This window comes from Solanum pennellii, chromosome 2 (assembly GCF_001406875.1).
Source record: "Solanum pennellii chromosome 2, SPENNV200".
Lineage (NCBI taxonomy): Eukaryota > Viridiplantae > Streptophyta > Magnoliopsida > Solanales > Solanaceae > Solanum > Solanum pennellii.
This window is the reverse complement of record NC_028638.1, coordinates 28,951,189-28,967,987: the sequence shown is the minus strand read 5'-3', so window position 1 is coordinate 28,967,987 and position 16,799 is coordinate 28,951,189. Positions and strand designations below refer to the sequence as shown.

The following is a 16,799-nucleotide window of genomic DNA, read 5'->3' as shown; positions in this document are numbered from 1 at the left end:
GTGATTCGGGTTCTTCATGAGCATAGCAAGTGAGACCAACTTTTGATTAAGTTATGCTCTGAATTTGAGAGTGTTCGCTCTAACTTGTTGAATCGTGACCTGTCTCCTTCTTTGGATGTTTGCTTTAGGGAATTACTGCGTGAAGAGCAACATTTTGTCACACAAAAATGTTTTTCTCCATGATGATCTTAAAGAAGATATTTATATGAAACCTCCACTTGGTTTGTTCTCATCGCCTACATAAGATGTATGCAAGTTGAAGCGGTCTTTGTATGGATTAAAATAAACTCCAAGAGCTTGGTTTTATAAGTTCCTATCTACTTTGCTACAGTTTTTTTAGCAGAGCAAATATCACTTGTCTTTGTTTCTTCAAAAAACATCTACATGTTGTATTCCTCTTGTGGTGTATGTAGATGACATTGTTATCATAGGAACTGATTCTTCACTAATCACTAGCGTCAAACAACATCTTAAAGATTCTTTTCATATGAAAGATCTTGGTACTCTTACATATTTTTTGGGTTACGAAGTTTATAATGTTGCTTCAGGTGTGCTTCTAAACCAACAAATATATGCTCAGGATCTGAATCTTTGGCTGGTCTTCAAGATTCCTCCTCCGTAGATACTCCATTGGAATTGAATGTGAAGTATCATTATGAGGAAGGCGATATTCTTCCTGATCCAACTATGTTTCGACAATTAGTTGGGAGTCTAAATTACCTTACTATTACTCAGCCTGATATCTCTTTTGTCGTTCAACAAGTTAGTCAATTTATGCAAGCTCCCCCTCATCTCCACTTGGTGGTTGTTCGTCGCATCATTCGGTATCTTCTAGGAACATCTACTCGTGGTTTGTTCTTTCCAAGTGGTTCTCCTATTCGTCTTAATGCTTTTAGTGATTTTGACTGGGAGGGATGTCCTGATACTCTTCGTTCAATCACTGGTTGGTGCATGTTTCTTGGAGAGTCATTGATATCTTGAAAGGGTAAAAAGCAAGATCGTGTGTCAAAATCTTCAATAAAGGATGAAATATTGATCCATGTCTACTACTTTCTCTGAGGATGTATGGCTTCGTGGATTACATATTGAGACTGGATTTTTCCTCAATCTCATCCCACTCCTCTCCATGTTGATAATACAATTAGTGCTATTCAGATTGTTACTAATCCAGTTTTTCATGAAAGGATCAAACACATCGAAGTAGATTGTCATTATATACGACAAGTTGTAGATAAATGAGTCATTGCTCTTCGACATGTGTCCAGTGATCTTCAAATAGCTGATGCGTTTAAAAAATTCATGGCACGACAACGCGATCAATTTCTAGTTGGCAAATTGATGCTTCTTGATCGACTACATCAATTTGAGGGGGAATGTTAGCATGATGGACATCTAAATAATTGTATGATTATTATAATTAGATATTGATATAAATTATCATGATCATATAGATTTTTTGTAGAATCAAATGAATAAATATTGTGATAGAATAGCAGATTTGGAGGGATAGCAAAGCAGATTTAGAGGTATTGAATAGCATATTTGTAGAGATAAAATAGCTGATAATGTCAAATATTTAGGGACGTGTAATCTTTTTTGTCTCTATATAATGGAAAGACTCTCTCACTTTGAGAGGCATTCAGCAAAAGACTGACACTTTCTTTTTCGATTAGGTACTAATATTAGAAGGCCAAGAGTTAGAACTAATTTGATGCACCGATTTCATATTTCAGACAAGCTTATGAGAGAAAATTGAAGGAATATATACAAATTTTTATTGTTTGACCAATTTTCTTAAATTTTGTCTCAAGCGGAACATGGGAGTATATTGCTATTGGATGTTATTTCCACAATAAGAAGCTTCTTATATTAGAAGATACTCTTTTACCTCTATGATGCATAATTTGATAAGATTCCTCTTATTTTAAGACATCAAAACACTTAACTACCCTATGTCGTTAACTCAGCTAGAATTTAGGATTACTCATAGTAATGCATCAAATTAAGTGTCTACTAATCATGTTGAACAACTACTAGTTATTCAGCTATATGACAGCAACAATTAAGCAAATGTAGCCTAAAATTTATCTCCTATCTAGCATCCAATTGTCTGATGCTTAATTCATTGACAGAAGTTTCGCCATGCTTGCTAGATGAAGTGTCTGCTTCGGTGGCTGTGGATTGGCTTCTTCCGTTGAAAAATCCTGGCTCTTTCGGCAAGGGTAGTACAACATCACTACGCAACATGAGCACAACTGATGCCATACTCGGCCTATCTTCTGGACACTGCTGCACACATAATAGACCTACATGTGCTGATCTTTGAACTTCAGAAAGATTACATGACTGCCTTAGTTGTGCATCTATTACCTTCGTAACCCTGCTTTCTTTGAAGAGGATATAGACCTGAATATTTGATATTATGCAGTTAGATGCTATAAGTTTTATATTACTTAACATATAAGATAGACAAGAAGTGCACCTACATGTCCTAGAACATTATGGTTATGGTCTGGATGGAAGAACCCCTCTATTTCTCTTTCTGTTTAAAATCTTCAATACTAGATATCCAAAGCTAAATACATCTGATTTCACTGAAAATTTCTTTCTTCTGCATACTCCGGAGACATGTAGCCGCTGTAGGATAAGTCAGATAAACAAAATAAGTAGATTTTTAACATACTGCAAATAGTTCATAGGTTTAAAGATTATTACTATGTCCCAACAACTCTTTTTATCATGATTCCATTCTCATTTCCTCCGAAAGTTCTTGCCATGACAAAATCAGATATCTTCGAGTTCATATCAGTGTCTAGCGAAACATTGCTAGGCTTAAGATCTCTGTGTATTATCCGCAATCTAGAGTCTTGTTGTAGATAGAGAAGTCTGCGAGCAATTCCATTAATAATATGGAAGCACTTAGGCCAATCAAGCAGTGACCTCCTATCTGTATCTGCAAAAATCCAGAGCTTATAATAGGATCATTTCAAATATCTGATGATTGAACTATTTCAAGATATGATTAATGAAAATCGAAGTGCGTTAAGAGTTGAGAGAAGTGATAATCAACCAAAAAGGAACCAATCCAAGCTATTGTCAAGCATGTACTCATAAAACAACATCTTTTCTTCTGCTTGTATACAACAACCAAGAAGTTTCACAAGATTCCGATGTTGGAGTTCAGCAATGAAGATAACCTCATTCTTGAACTCATCCGTTCCCTGTGCTGAATATCTTGAAAGTCTCTTTACTGCAATTTCTTGTCCATCTTTGTATACACCCTAGGTTTTCAAAGATAATTTAGTTGAATGAGCTTTTCCAGAATATTTGACTGACAAATAATAAACTAGATCTTGACATTGTTGTTTAGTTAAAATAGGAAAATGACAGATAAGTTTTCTTTGTCTACTTGTGTTTTCTTTTTTAAGGCACAGATAATTCTCAATGGCTGAACACAGGTTCTCCCATAAGTTGAGAGCCTTTAGATAAGCTTGTGATAATAATACTCACTTATTAATTTGTTGTAATGCAAAGAACACAAAATAAAATATGTCACAAAGAGAATAAATTTTCCGTTCCAAAACAAAAAAACTAGAGTTTCTGTAGAATGTGATGTAATGGCATTTAATGCCATTAACATTCACAGTGCGTTATGAAATTAACTGTTTACTCTAAAATAGAAATTTCCTATATAAATATTGCCTTTGTGAAAGCTAAATAATACACACTACCAACATAAATAAAAAGAAGAGAAAAAAACATTCTCCTCCCTCTTCTTATCCTTATAATATTTTTTGGGCAATCGGTTTTGAGCAACCTCCAAACTCTTCACCACGAGTGCACGTGTTTGAGAGTAACTGTGGAACCTTGGGGAGCAAGCAGCAGCGATTTGCACCGGAGTCTAGCCGAAATCGCTTTCAAGGCAGTGGCTTGCCACGACAAAGTGTTTGATATAAGTTATTTATTATTTTATAATGCCATTCTAATATCAATATTGTAGTATTTTTCCTAACAATTTGAAAGCGAGTTTCTAACATACAATATAGATAATGGCTATTTCTTTGAACAAAACTTATAATGATTTGTCAAAACTTGAGCCTTTGGATGGAAATAATTTTAAACGATGGTCACAAAAACTTTTAATTTTCTTTGAACAATTAAAAGTTGATTATGCTTTATTTAAAGAACCTTCTATGAATGGTTCTAACATTACTACTGATTCTAGCAATGTTATAACTGTTGATGATGTTGTTAAAAAGAAGTTTTAAAAGGATAATAAAACTGTCACAGGGCATTTGCTAAATCACATGACTAATCCTTTATTTGATTTATTTGTTACCTATAAATCTTCTAAAGAAATATGAGATAGTTTGGAAAAGAAATATGGCGCTGATGATGCAGGAAAGAAAAAATATGTTGTCGGACAATGGATTAAATTCCAAATGGTTGATAATAAGCAAATAATTGGAACAAGTTCATGAATATGAGAACTTGACTGCTGATGTTCTCAACGAGGACATGAAGATGTGTGAGATACTTTAGGCTAATGTTTTGCTTGAAAAATTTCCACCATCTTGGAGTGATTATAGAAACCAATTAAAACATAAGAAAAAGAACTTAACCCTTCGAAAACTTATTAGTCATATGAAGACTGAAGAGGTGAACTGTCTCAAAGATAAGATGAAAGAACTTTCTCTTAATTCTTCTAAAGCTAATCTTGTTGAATCTTCTGGTACTGTTGTGAAAGACAGGTTGAAACGCAAACAAAAGAAAGTCTCGAAAAAGGAACTTATGAAGAAGAAAAATCAATTCAACAAGCCGGAGAGTCAAATTCAAAAATTTAAGGGCTCTTGTTTTATTTGTGGAAAAGTTGGTCACAGAGCTGCCAGGTGCTATCAAAGAAAAGGGCAAGACTCAAAGCAGGAAGGACAAAGTGATGTCCAAATCCAATCTTGCTGAGGATAATGAAGTGATTATTGTTGTAGTCGTTGAGGCAAATCTGGTGGCTAACAAGATTGACTGGGTACTAGACACAGGCACTTCAAGGCATTTCTGTTCCAATATAGAGTTATTCCATGACTTTGAGGATTCCACTGATGGAGAGTGTGTATATATGGGTAACTCCACTACTGCTTTAGTAATGGGTAAAGGAAAAGTTTTACTTAAATTAACTTCCGGAAAGACATTATCCTTGAAAAATGTTTTGCATGTTCCCTCCCTCCGTAGAAACTTAGTTTCCAGAGCACTTCTCAACAAAGCAGGCCTTAAACTTGTTTTGAAGCTGATAAAATAATTATTTCTTGCGGAGGAGACTTTGTTGGGAAGGGATATCTTAGTGGAGAATTATTTGTATTTAACATTGTTCAAGAGATTGTCAATAATGAAAGTATTTCAAATTCTGCTTATATTGTTGAGTCTATCAATTTGTGGCATGGTAGACTAGGTCATGTCAATACTGCTTCTATTAAAAGACTTAGGAAAATGAAATTAATTCCTATGATAAAAACTGATGATTTTTTTAAATGTCATGTGTGTAGAAGCAAAGCACGCCAAGAAACCTTTCAAATCTGTTATTAGTAGAAAGACTGAATTACTTGAACTAATACATTCAGATTTAGCAGATTTCAAGAACACTGTTAGCAAAGGTGGGAAAAAGTATTACATTATTTTTGTTGATGAATTTTCTAGATACACCAAGGTATATCTTCTTAAGTCTAAAGATGAAGCTGAAAGCATGTTTTTGAAATTCAAAGCAGAAGTGGAAAATCAATTAGACAGGAAAATAAAGAGAATTAGATCTGATAGGGGTGGTGAATATAGTACTAAAACTCTAGAGGATTTTTGTGAGAAAAATGGTATTATACATGAGTTTAGTGCTCCCTGTACTCCCCAACAAAATGGTGTAGCCGAACGGAAAAATAGAACCCTTAAAGAAATGATGAAGCCTATGCTTTTAAGCTCTGGTCTATCTGACTATATGTGGGGAGAAGCAGTCCTGTCTGCATGTTATATTATTAATAGAGTCCTGCATAATAAGTTAGACAAGACCTCATATGAGTTGTGGAAAGGATTTGCTCCTAGTTTGAAATTTTTGAAAGTGTGTGGGTGTTTGGGTAAGGTTGGTCTACCTGATTTTAAATGAGTAAATGTTGGTTCTAAGACTTCTAATGTTGTCTTTATTGGTTATGCTCAAAATAGTGTTGCATATAGATTTATGTCTCTAAATTATTATTCTATTTGTGAATCTAGAGATGCAGAATTTTTTGAGCATATTTTTCCTTTAAAAAATAATGTGCCGAGTGATATAATAAATAATGATTCTACATCTATGTTTATTAATTCTCATGTTGTACCTTCTTCTAGAGTTATTTCTAATGAACATGAAAAAGAACTTAGAAGGAGTAAGAGACGTAGAATTGAGAAAAGTTTTGGTCCTGATTTTATCACTACTTTCTTAACTGAAAATTATGATATTAATGTTTTAAATGATGAATTAGTGTCTATGTATTTAATAGAAGAAGATCCTAAGACTTATGATGAAGCACTGAGATCAATAGAATGTTGTATTTTGGAAAGAGGCTATTAAAAGTGAGTTAGACTATATATTTTCTAATCACACTTGGGACTTGCATGATTTGCCTAAAGGTTGTAAACCCATAAGTAGCAAGTGGATATTTAATAAGAAATTAAGACCTGATGGTACAATTGATAAATATAAGGCTAGACTTGTGATTAGGGGTTTTAACCAAAAGAAAGACGTTGATTACTTTGATACTTATTCTCCTGTGACTAAAATAGCGACCATTAGAACTCTTATTGCTTTAGCCGCTATTCATGATTTAGTGGTACATCAAATGATTGTTAAAACTGCATTTCTAAATGGTGATTTAGAGGAAGAGATCTATATGACTCAACCTGAGGGTTTTGTGGTTCCAGGACAAAAGGATAAAGTATGCAAACAGAGAAAGTCCTTGTATGGACTAAAACAAGCACCTAAACAATGGTATGAAAAATTTAATATCACATTAGTGGATAATGACTTTGTTGTAAATTCATCTGATACATGTGTTTATTCTAAGATGATAGGTTCAGATTGTGCCATTATATGTTTAAATGTAGATGACATGTTAATGTTTGGTCCTAATGTGAATGTTATTAATGAGACTAAGAACTTTTTGTCTTCTAAATTTGAAATGAAAGACCTTCGTGAAGCAGATGTGATTTTGGGAGTTAAAATCAAAAGAACTCCTAATGGTTTCTCTTTGTGTCAATCTCATTATATTGAAAAAATGTTGAAAAAGTTTAATTGTTTTGATGTAGTTCCGCTGAGAACTCCTTATGATCCTAGCATACACTTGAAGAAGAATAAAGAAGCTAGTGTTTCTCAAATTGAATATGCTAAAATAATTGGGAGTGTAATGTTTCTCATGAACTATAATTGGTCTGGTATAGCTTATGCTGTTAGTAGATTGACTAGATATACTCATAATCCCAGTAGTGAACACCGGAATGCTCTTCATCGCTTATTAAGGTATTTGAGAGGTACTATGAATTGGTGTTTGCATTTTAACAAATTTCCTGCTATTTTAAAGGGTTTTGTGATGCAAATTGGGTAACTGACAATGATTATGTTAGCTCCAGCAGTGGCTATGTGTTTACTTTGGGTGCAGGTGCTATTTCATGGAAATCTTCCAAACAGAAGTGTATAGCACGTTCTACCATGGAATCAGATTTCATTGCTCTCGAGTTGGCAGGGCAAGAAGCTGAGTGGCTGAGAAATCTTTTAGCAGATATGCCTTTGTGGGGAAGACAAGCTTCACCAGTTTCTCTTCATTGTGACTCACAAGCAGCAATTGGAATCGCCAAAAATAGTGTATACAATGGAAAAAAGAGACATATGAGACATGGTGCAGTTAAACAGTTGTTGAAACTGGGTGTTATTTCATTGGAATATGTAAAGTCCGAAAGAAATTTGGCGAATCCTATGACAAAGGGCTTGACAAGGAAAATAATCATTGAAACGTCGAGGGGGATGGGGCTAAAGCCCATTGATTGAGGTAATGTGGTGGACCTGTTAGGCCTCAATATACACCACATTTTCTATCCCTATGGCGTAAGGCAGTGTTTTATAAGGTTGAGCTTATTTTGCTCTTAATGATTCTATAGCCGTAAGGTGGACTATTTGAGATAGACTTGATGGAGTCACCTACGTGAGTGTAAAGGTGTGGTTGCCTTTTATGAAAGACTTGGGTCGTCTTTCTAGAGCACTCATAAGACCCAAGGTGTGTGTGCATGACCATAAAAGCACATTGTTTGTATCGCGGAGGTTGCTTAAAATTTAAGGATATGGTATGTGTTATGAGGGTCTCAATTCATATCCGCTCAGTTCAAGAGTTCTTCACTTTGTGGATAATAAGTTGTTGCCTCATATCACTACGTGTCAATTCAAATTGAAAGTTATTGACACTTAAGTACATATCTCTTCCTTTTGTCCAAAATTTGTTCTTACCATTTGTCTTTGCATTAGTGGGGGATTGTGATATTAATACTCACTTATTCATTTATTGTAATGCAAAGAACACAAAATAAAATATGTTACATACAGAATAAATTTTCTGTTCCAAAATAAAAAACGAGAGATTCTGTAGAATGTGATGTAATGGCATTTAATGCCATTAACATTTTCAATGCGTTATGAAATTAACTGTTGACTCTAAAATAGAAATTTCCTATAAAAATAGTGCCTTTGTGAAAGCTAAATAATACACACTACCAACATAAATAAAAAGAAGAGAAAAAAACATTTTTCTCCCTCTTCTTATCCTTAGAATATTTTTTGGGCAATTGGTTTTGAGCAACCTCCAAACTCTTAACCACGAGGGCACATGTTTGATAGTAACTGTGCAACCTTGGGGAGCGACCGGCTGCAGCGATTTTCACCGGAGTCGAACAGAAATCGCTTTCAAGGCAGTGGCTTGCCACGACACGGTGTTTGATATAAGTTATTTATTATTTTATAATTCCATTCTAATATCAATATTGTAGTATTTTTCCTAACAAAGCTTTCATCTTGATGATCTGAATGTGATAGTTCTCTCCGGTAAAAGTTGGAGGACTTATCGTTGGTTGATTTTCAGGTGCCATGAATTTTTCCAGCAATCAAATTTAAGAAAACATAGTAAGTAGATGATCGAAACAAACAAAATTTTATTCAAATCCCTAAGGAAATAGGCTCTGATATCATGTTAAGAAGAAAAGGAAGATGAAATGAATATAGGAAAGGTTGAAGTTTTTCTTTGAGTTCTATATTTCACTCTAGCTGTTTCATCACATAAGGTCTATATATAAATAAAATGTGAGAATTACAAGCATACAATAAGTAAAATATTCCACACCAGACTATGCACACACAACTCATTTTTAAATCAAAAGACTTATTTACTACAAAATATCTACAATTTAAGAGTTTCTAGAGATATCTTTCTTTACTAATAGCTAAATCATCTGGCTCCTGATAATCTGCTTTTGGTTCAAACTGTTTACACTAACAATGAGCCAACTTTCTATGAAGAGGCAGTGTTGCTCCTTGCTTGACAAGCAGCAATGAAAGTTGTCTCCCTGCCAGTGGAAAGGAAGTTGTAGGCTGTAAATGGGTATATAAAATGAAACATGAGGCAGATGGGTGTATTGAGAGGTTTAATGACAGGCTGGTCGTCAAAGGTTATACTCAACAAGAAGGATTAATTACACAAAATTTCTCACTAGTTGTTCAGATGACTACTATCAGAGCCTTATTTCTCTATTTGATGAAAATAATGGATTTCTCCATGGGTATTTATTTACATGTAGAAGTCTACATGGAAGCTAAACAAGTCACTCTAAGGTCTCATACAAGCAAGTAGGCCGTGGCATGGCAAACTAGCTAATGTATTATGTTTCGGAGGGCAGAGGGTACACTCACTCTCTGGAAATTACTCCTTGTTCTACATAAAACACTTTTCCGCAATGTATATTTCAGTGTATGTAGATGATGTTATCATCACAGGAACTGACTCAGGAGAAATTGTGTAGCTTAAGGATTACCAACATGGCAGGTTACACTATATTTTGGGTTTGGAAGTTCTATACTGAACGGATGGAGTCATTATCACACAAAGGAAGTTCGATGGTGACTTGAAGGAGTATGATTGTCTTAGTTTCGGCAGCTTCACTTCTCTTGATCTCTACCGTAAAACGAAAAGATAAGGAATGTCCAGCAATATCATATCTTTCCTTTTGTAGAAAGTTAATAGGGAAGTTAAATTTCTTGACAAACACTAAGCTTGAAATTGCCTATAATGTCCAATATCAAAGACAGTTCATGCAAAATCCAAGGGAACCCCACCCACAAGCACCTTTCATTTGCTCAGATATCTCAAGACATATGCTACACTTGGCATTTTTCTCTCAAATGATCCTGACTGCACCATAATTGGGTACTGTGATTCAGATAGGGCCACATGTCCCGAATCTAGGAGATCAATTAGTGGTTACCTTGTATTTCTAGGAAACAGACCTATAATATGGAAATCTTTGAAGGAAGAAACAATTTCCATATCATCAGCAGAAGCTGAATACTAATCCCTCTAAAAACTGGTTGGAGAGATTACTTGGTTGTGCAGGTTGTTCTGTGACACAGTATGCCATACATATAGCAAGAAATCCTGTATCCCGTGAATGAACAGAACACATTAAGGTTGACTGTCACTTGGCAAACATTCTGCTGTACTCACCAAGTGGCTTGACAACCTCACCTCCAACTTAAGGAGGGTATTGGGATATATATTTGTAATTACAATTATAGATAGAGGTATTAAATATATATATTTGTAATTATAATTATTGTAAGCAGTAGTTAGTTTGTTAAATATTAGGTAGTTAGATGCCTACCTTAGATGTTGCTTAGCTATCAATTTGAAGTCAGTTAAGATAGGTTGGATATCTTTTTCATGCTATGTATATATGCTTTGGGTGTTCGGAAAATGGAATCAGTTGAGCATTCCACCAAAATATCTGTATCTCTTCTTGAAAGTCGCCATTACATTGCTGAGTTTCCATGGCTGCTGATCTTATTAGTTTGTTTGGATGATACAGAAAAAGTTTGTGTAACATTGTTACCTTGTAAACAGGTCCAAAACCACCCTCTCCAAGCTTGTTGCTCAGCGAAAGTTATTGGTAGCATGAGATATAGTTTCAAAATCAAACAACGGTAAATGTAGCTCTCCATCTTTGCTTTCGTTAGTGGAGAACATTTCAGAGCTTTTTGTTCCTCTTCCTGTTAAAATAAGAACTTAATTAGATGTGAAGAGAAAAATTCTGATATTTACCAAATGTGACTCCAGAAAAAAGGTACCACTAATTCAAAAGGAGCAAAAACCTCTAGTTTACCTTTGCTAAAATGTTGCTGATTCTGATCCTTCTTCTTGCGCCATACGTACAAGATTAAGCATAGAGCTAAGAGCAGACCTAATGCTGCCACGGGCAAGCTGATACTCAATATCTTTACTTTTTCTATACTGGAGTTACCTGAGGATCAAATTAAATAAACTCATCAAGTTTCATAAGAAGGAAATCTGTTTTGTTTCGTTTTGTTTAATGTAGAGAAACCTCAACTTGCTCATTCCATGACATTTAATTTGGTCTAGAATAATGCTCAAAATCTAATGTAGCATTCTTAACTACCTTACATGAAAAGGTGAAGAAACAGATTTGTACCTAACTCGGAAGCGTCCAACTTTACATGGATATCTTGCCCACTAGCACCAAACTCTCTGATGTCCATCAGCTCATTAAACCAAAGCAAGCAGCCTTCATTTGTCCCTGTTATGTCTGGATTTGCATAAGCCATACATGAGCAGTTTCTCAAGCACAATTCCTCGCATGCATTTAGAGTCATTCCTCGACAGTCCCAAGCAAAACGAGTGTCTGGAATCTTGATGCCTGGATATTTCAAGAATTTTACTTCCTTTTGGCAATTCAATGATGTCTTTCTAACACAACATTTAAACCAAATTCCCCTTTCCCATTCTGTTGGATCTTTCGGTTCAAATTTATCCGGACATCTGCAGATTGGAGAGTTGCCACTGTTGCACAAACCATATGCCTGACACTGCCCATAAATGTCACAGTTATCAGCTGGTACACTAACATACTCATCCCAATTCTGAGTTTGATTATTCCATATTTAGAGTTGTAGAACCCCACTTACTTGCATCACTACCCTTGCAAGGATAGACGTGTCCGTTAACTAGGGGTGGATTTTGGATTTGGAGGTAGTGGGTGCCACAATATTCAAGTAAGATAAAAGGATTGATTGCTTTTAATTTTGGGTCACAATTCGGATTACTGATTTTTATTTTATTTTTATATACAAATTGATCAAATATGCATGTTAGTGATATTTTCTTTTAGATATTCTGAGATTAAAGATAACTAAATAATTCATTTTTTATTTTCTTTTTGGAATTAGATGTCTTATTAGCTGAAACTTTGAGAAAAAAAGTTTTTTCAGATTAAAATTTGAGCTTCAATAAACGATATAATAGTATTAACATAATATATTATGTTGACTTTATGTGTTATTGGAGATATATAGTAGGGAACGAAAAAAAATTATAATTTCAGCCTAGTCATCTTAATTATTAGAAAAACGTTGGTTAACATAGAAAGAACCTTTAACTTTTTTTTAAAAAAAAAACTCTAGTAATAATATTCATCATTTTTAAAACTGAAATTTTTTTAAAATATTATTTAAATATATTCTTACTAAAATTTATTTGACGTTCACAATTTAGTACTCATTAATTGATAAAAATAAACATGCAACATATCAAAAGATTAATAATTAGTGCAAGAGAAAGTAAAAAAAATAACTAAAAATTAATGATGAAAAGAAGTTAATTTGAATTAATAAAGAATTAGTGAATAAAGAAGAATGAATGGAGAAAAAAGTAAAATTAATCATAAAAAGGAGTCAATTTGAATTAATAAAGAATAATCATATCATGTATTATTATAAATGGGAAGCCTCCAAGTTCAAAGTTGAATTACGAAAATATCCATACAAATTTTTATTAACAATTTTGTTCTACATTAAAAATAAAAAAGATTTTAAAAAAAAACTTTTAAACAGAAAACCATTCATTTTCTACATTGAATTTGAATGTAGAAATTGTTCCATCTTCCCATAATTATTAAATGTTTGAATTACTTAGTTAACACCGGTATTTATTTCAATTTTAATGTTTTGTCTCTTTCATCTTCCATGTTAGTAATAGCTTTTTCATATTCTTTACAAAAATTTATACATTTGCATAGAAAAATATATACATTGATCAATTAAATTATCACTCAAACATCTAATTTCTTGACAGAAAACAATATTAGAAAAGCAATCATAAGACAATTTTATATATTTGTTTCTTCAAGCATATATAATTGCCCTTCTCCTTCACTTCTCAGTAATCCTTTTAGATTTGAAAACCTTTTCATAAGTGTCTATTTTGATGCCGAATTGATCCTTTCCCTAGCAAGTCGTTCCAGGTATGACAAAGTTGGTGCAAAAAATATTATGCTTCTTTGGGTTTTGATAATTGTATGAAACTTTATTTGGGTATTAGAAATATGACAATTGTACTCCCATAATTTATGTATTAATATATGTTAATTATTTTTGGGTTTATATGATACTTCTTTTAGGATGGGTTGTGATAATAATTGTGTCCTATACATTTTTACTAATATTCCTTGCAATTGTCTTGCTGAAAATCTCTTCATTTTTTTTTTGTATAAATTAACCATTTATTTTTCTCGCTTTGTATATTTTGATAAATAGGTTTGTTGAGTTGCAATTATTTTGGTCTTTTGATAGGCTAATCTCTTGAATTATATGTCATGAGTTTTCTTTTTGGTAATTCTGCTTCTTCAACAGAGAAGATGTGAGATTAAATTATGAATTAGAAATTCTTTAAAGTAGTGTTTCATATGCTTTTAAGTATGTAGTGCGAAGGATGATGACTCAAATATTGTATTCAGAAAGTTATACTATAAAGTAAAGTCATAAGTTTTACACCGACTTTGTTGTTTATGTGATACAAATAATTAATAAATAAGAGTAAACAAAATAATTAATAAATAAGATTAAAATTTCAATAAGTGAAGCAAGTTGTTGTTGATACTCTTCTCTTAAAGGACTATGTAGTATAGCTTCTCATGTTAAATTTTTATTTCATCTTGTTTGACTTGTGCAAATTAGGTATGCTAAGTTTCGTTATGCTTTAAGTGACTTGTACAAATTAGGTATGCTAAGTTTCATTATGCTTTTAAGTGTAAACTTGATTATCATTTTACCTCTATGCTAAATTAAATATCTAACTAGTTAAATAGTAAACAATATCATATATATTATACTAAATACTAAAAGTGAAAAGATGTTAAAAGTAAAAATTTGAATCGACTTTTAATTGCAATAAAATGAGAAAAACATTAACAAAGATGAAAGATCAAAGATCAACACTTTTCATTTAATTTCTACAAATTAAATTTTAAAACTTCATCTTCCATTCTCTCATATTGAATGAAGGAAAAAATTGGACTGCAAACTATAAATTATGCATTCGGTAATATCTTATAAATCATAAGAAATGGTAGTATTTAATTATTAATTTCAAAATCTTTTCTTTTATTTGATTCAATCTTCATATGTGTTTTAACCATATTTAGTTGTGTTTATGTCATTTTTTCCTTCTCTCAGTTTTAGGGGCATCATATAAATCATAAATATAGGACAAGATATAGTGTATAACTATAATTATATGTGATAATTCAGTGATAAACTATATTTGGTAAGACTCTTATTTCTTTATAACTTTTTTATGTTGTACAGTATCAATTTCTGAACTTTTAAAATTTATTGATTGCGTGAAAAATATTGTATGCAGACATTATTATTTGGAATAAACGTGCAACACACGTTTCTGAAAATTATACGTCATTTTTTCCTTCTCTCAATTTTGGTGGCATCATATAAATCATAAATATAGGACAAGCTATAGTGTATAACTATAATTATATGTGATAATTCAATAATTAACTATATTTATTTGGTAAAAATATCTTATTTCTTTATAACATTTTTTATGTTCTACAATATCAATTTCTGAACTTTTAAAATTTATTGGTTGCGTGAAAAATATGATATGCATGCATTATTATTTGGAATAAACGTGCAACACACGTTTCTGAAAACTAGTATTATTGGAAAGATCCAAAGTAAAAAAATGAATTACCATTTTGCCCTTTTACTAACTTAAAATTGGATTAATCATTTAATTAATACAAATATTTTAATTACATAATGACAGAATTTAAGTTCTTTAGCCCTTTAATAATTAAATTATTATTTTCTTGATAAATGAGTACATTGATATTATTTTTAATCTTAATCATAACTCTCATAACGGAAGAATTTTAAAAGTTATGATAAATAAAAATAATGTATCAATCATCATATCATATACCATTCATATATTATATTATTATTATTTTATTTTTTATTATCATATTATATAATTTTTATTATATTTTATATTTTATGTGGGAAGATGCTTTGTCTAAAGTTGGATTAAGAAAATGTCCTTCAACTTTTTAATTATCATTATCATATTATTATAAATAATAATTAATTATTATATATTATTATAAGTGGGAAGCTCTAACCTTAAAAGTAGAATTACCATTTTGACTCCACTTAATTAAAATAAATTAATTTTTTAAAAATACTAATAGTTAATTACATGATGATAGAATATGAAGTCCAACGACTACACTTTATATTTTTTAGTTATGACATTATAATTATAATTAATTAGGTTGAATTAAATTAGAGTAGAAAACAATAATGTATGGAACTCTTCGAATTTTGTAATTCTTTTAATTTTGAAATTAACATAAATTTATCTATCATAAAACAATAATGTATGAAACTCTTCAAATTTTGTGATTCTTTGAATTTTTTGAAATTAAAATAAATTTATCTATCATGATTCAATGTGCGCCATTAAAAATTTTTGGTAGGTGAAAGGACAATCAAATATCACTATAAATACCAGTTACTTGCTTCCTAGGTCATCAAATTTTTTTCTTTTATCATCTACTATTCTCTTTTCTTCTTCTTAGATTTATGATATGAATACAACTCGTTAAAAAGCTAACTGAGGAGAAGAACAAATAGCTTCATTATGAAATTAAAAGAGAAGTTTTCTAAAAAAATAGTTCAACTGTTAAACTTAACAGTATAAGATATGACTTATATATTTCTTTAGATCTTTCTTATGTTAGATTATGATTTTATGTTTTTCTTTTTCATTTTGGGATTACAGTATGGTTGTCTAAAATTGATTGGTACGCAACCCATATTTTTTTGTAATTATGTATTATTTTGCATTGTTATGAAAAGAAAATTCTTTATTTCCGTGTTTTGTACTTTTAAGTGTTGTTTAATTGAAAATTTTCTATTAATACTTGATGAGTTTGATAATACTTGAATAATTTATGCAAAATATGCATAGAAGTAATTTAAATAAATACATAATAGTGATATTCACGTGTTGAGAACTAGTAAATAAATAAGAATAAATAAAGAAGAAAAATTAACCAATGAAAAAGACAAAAAAGAAATGAAAAAAAGAAAAGGAAGCAAAAAAGTAGGAAGCGAAAAAGATATATATATATATATATATATATATATATATATATATATA

General features: G+C 31.7%; 1 pseudogene; it reads right to left on the bottom strand.

Annotated features, from left to right (window-relative positions):
• Window positions 1–1,980: 1,980 nt before the first annotated feature.
• LOC107011575 overlaps window positions 1,981–16,799 on the bottom strand; it is a 19,297-nt pseudogene continuing 4,478 nt past the window's right edge.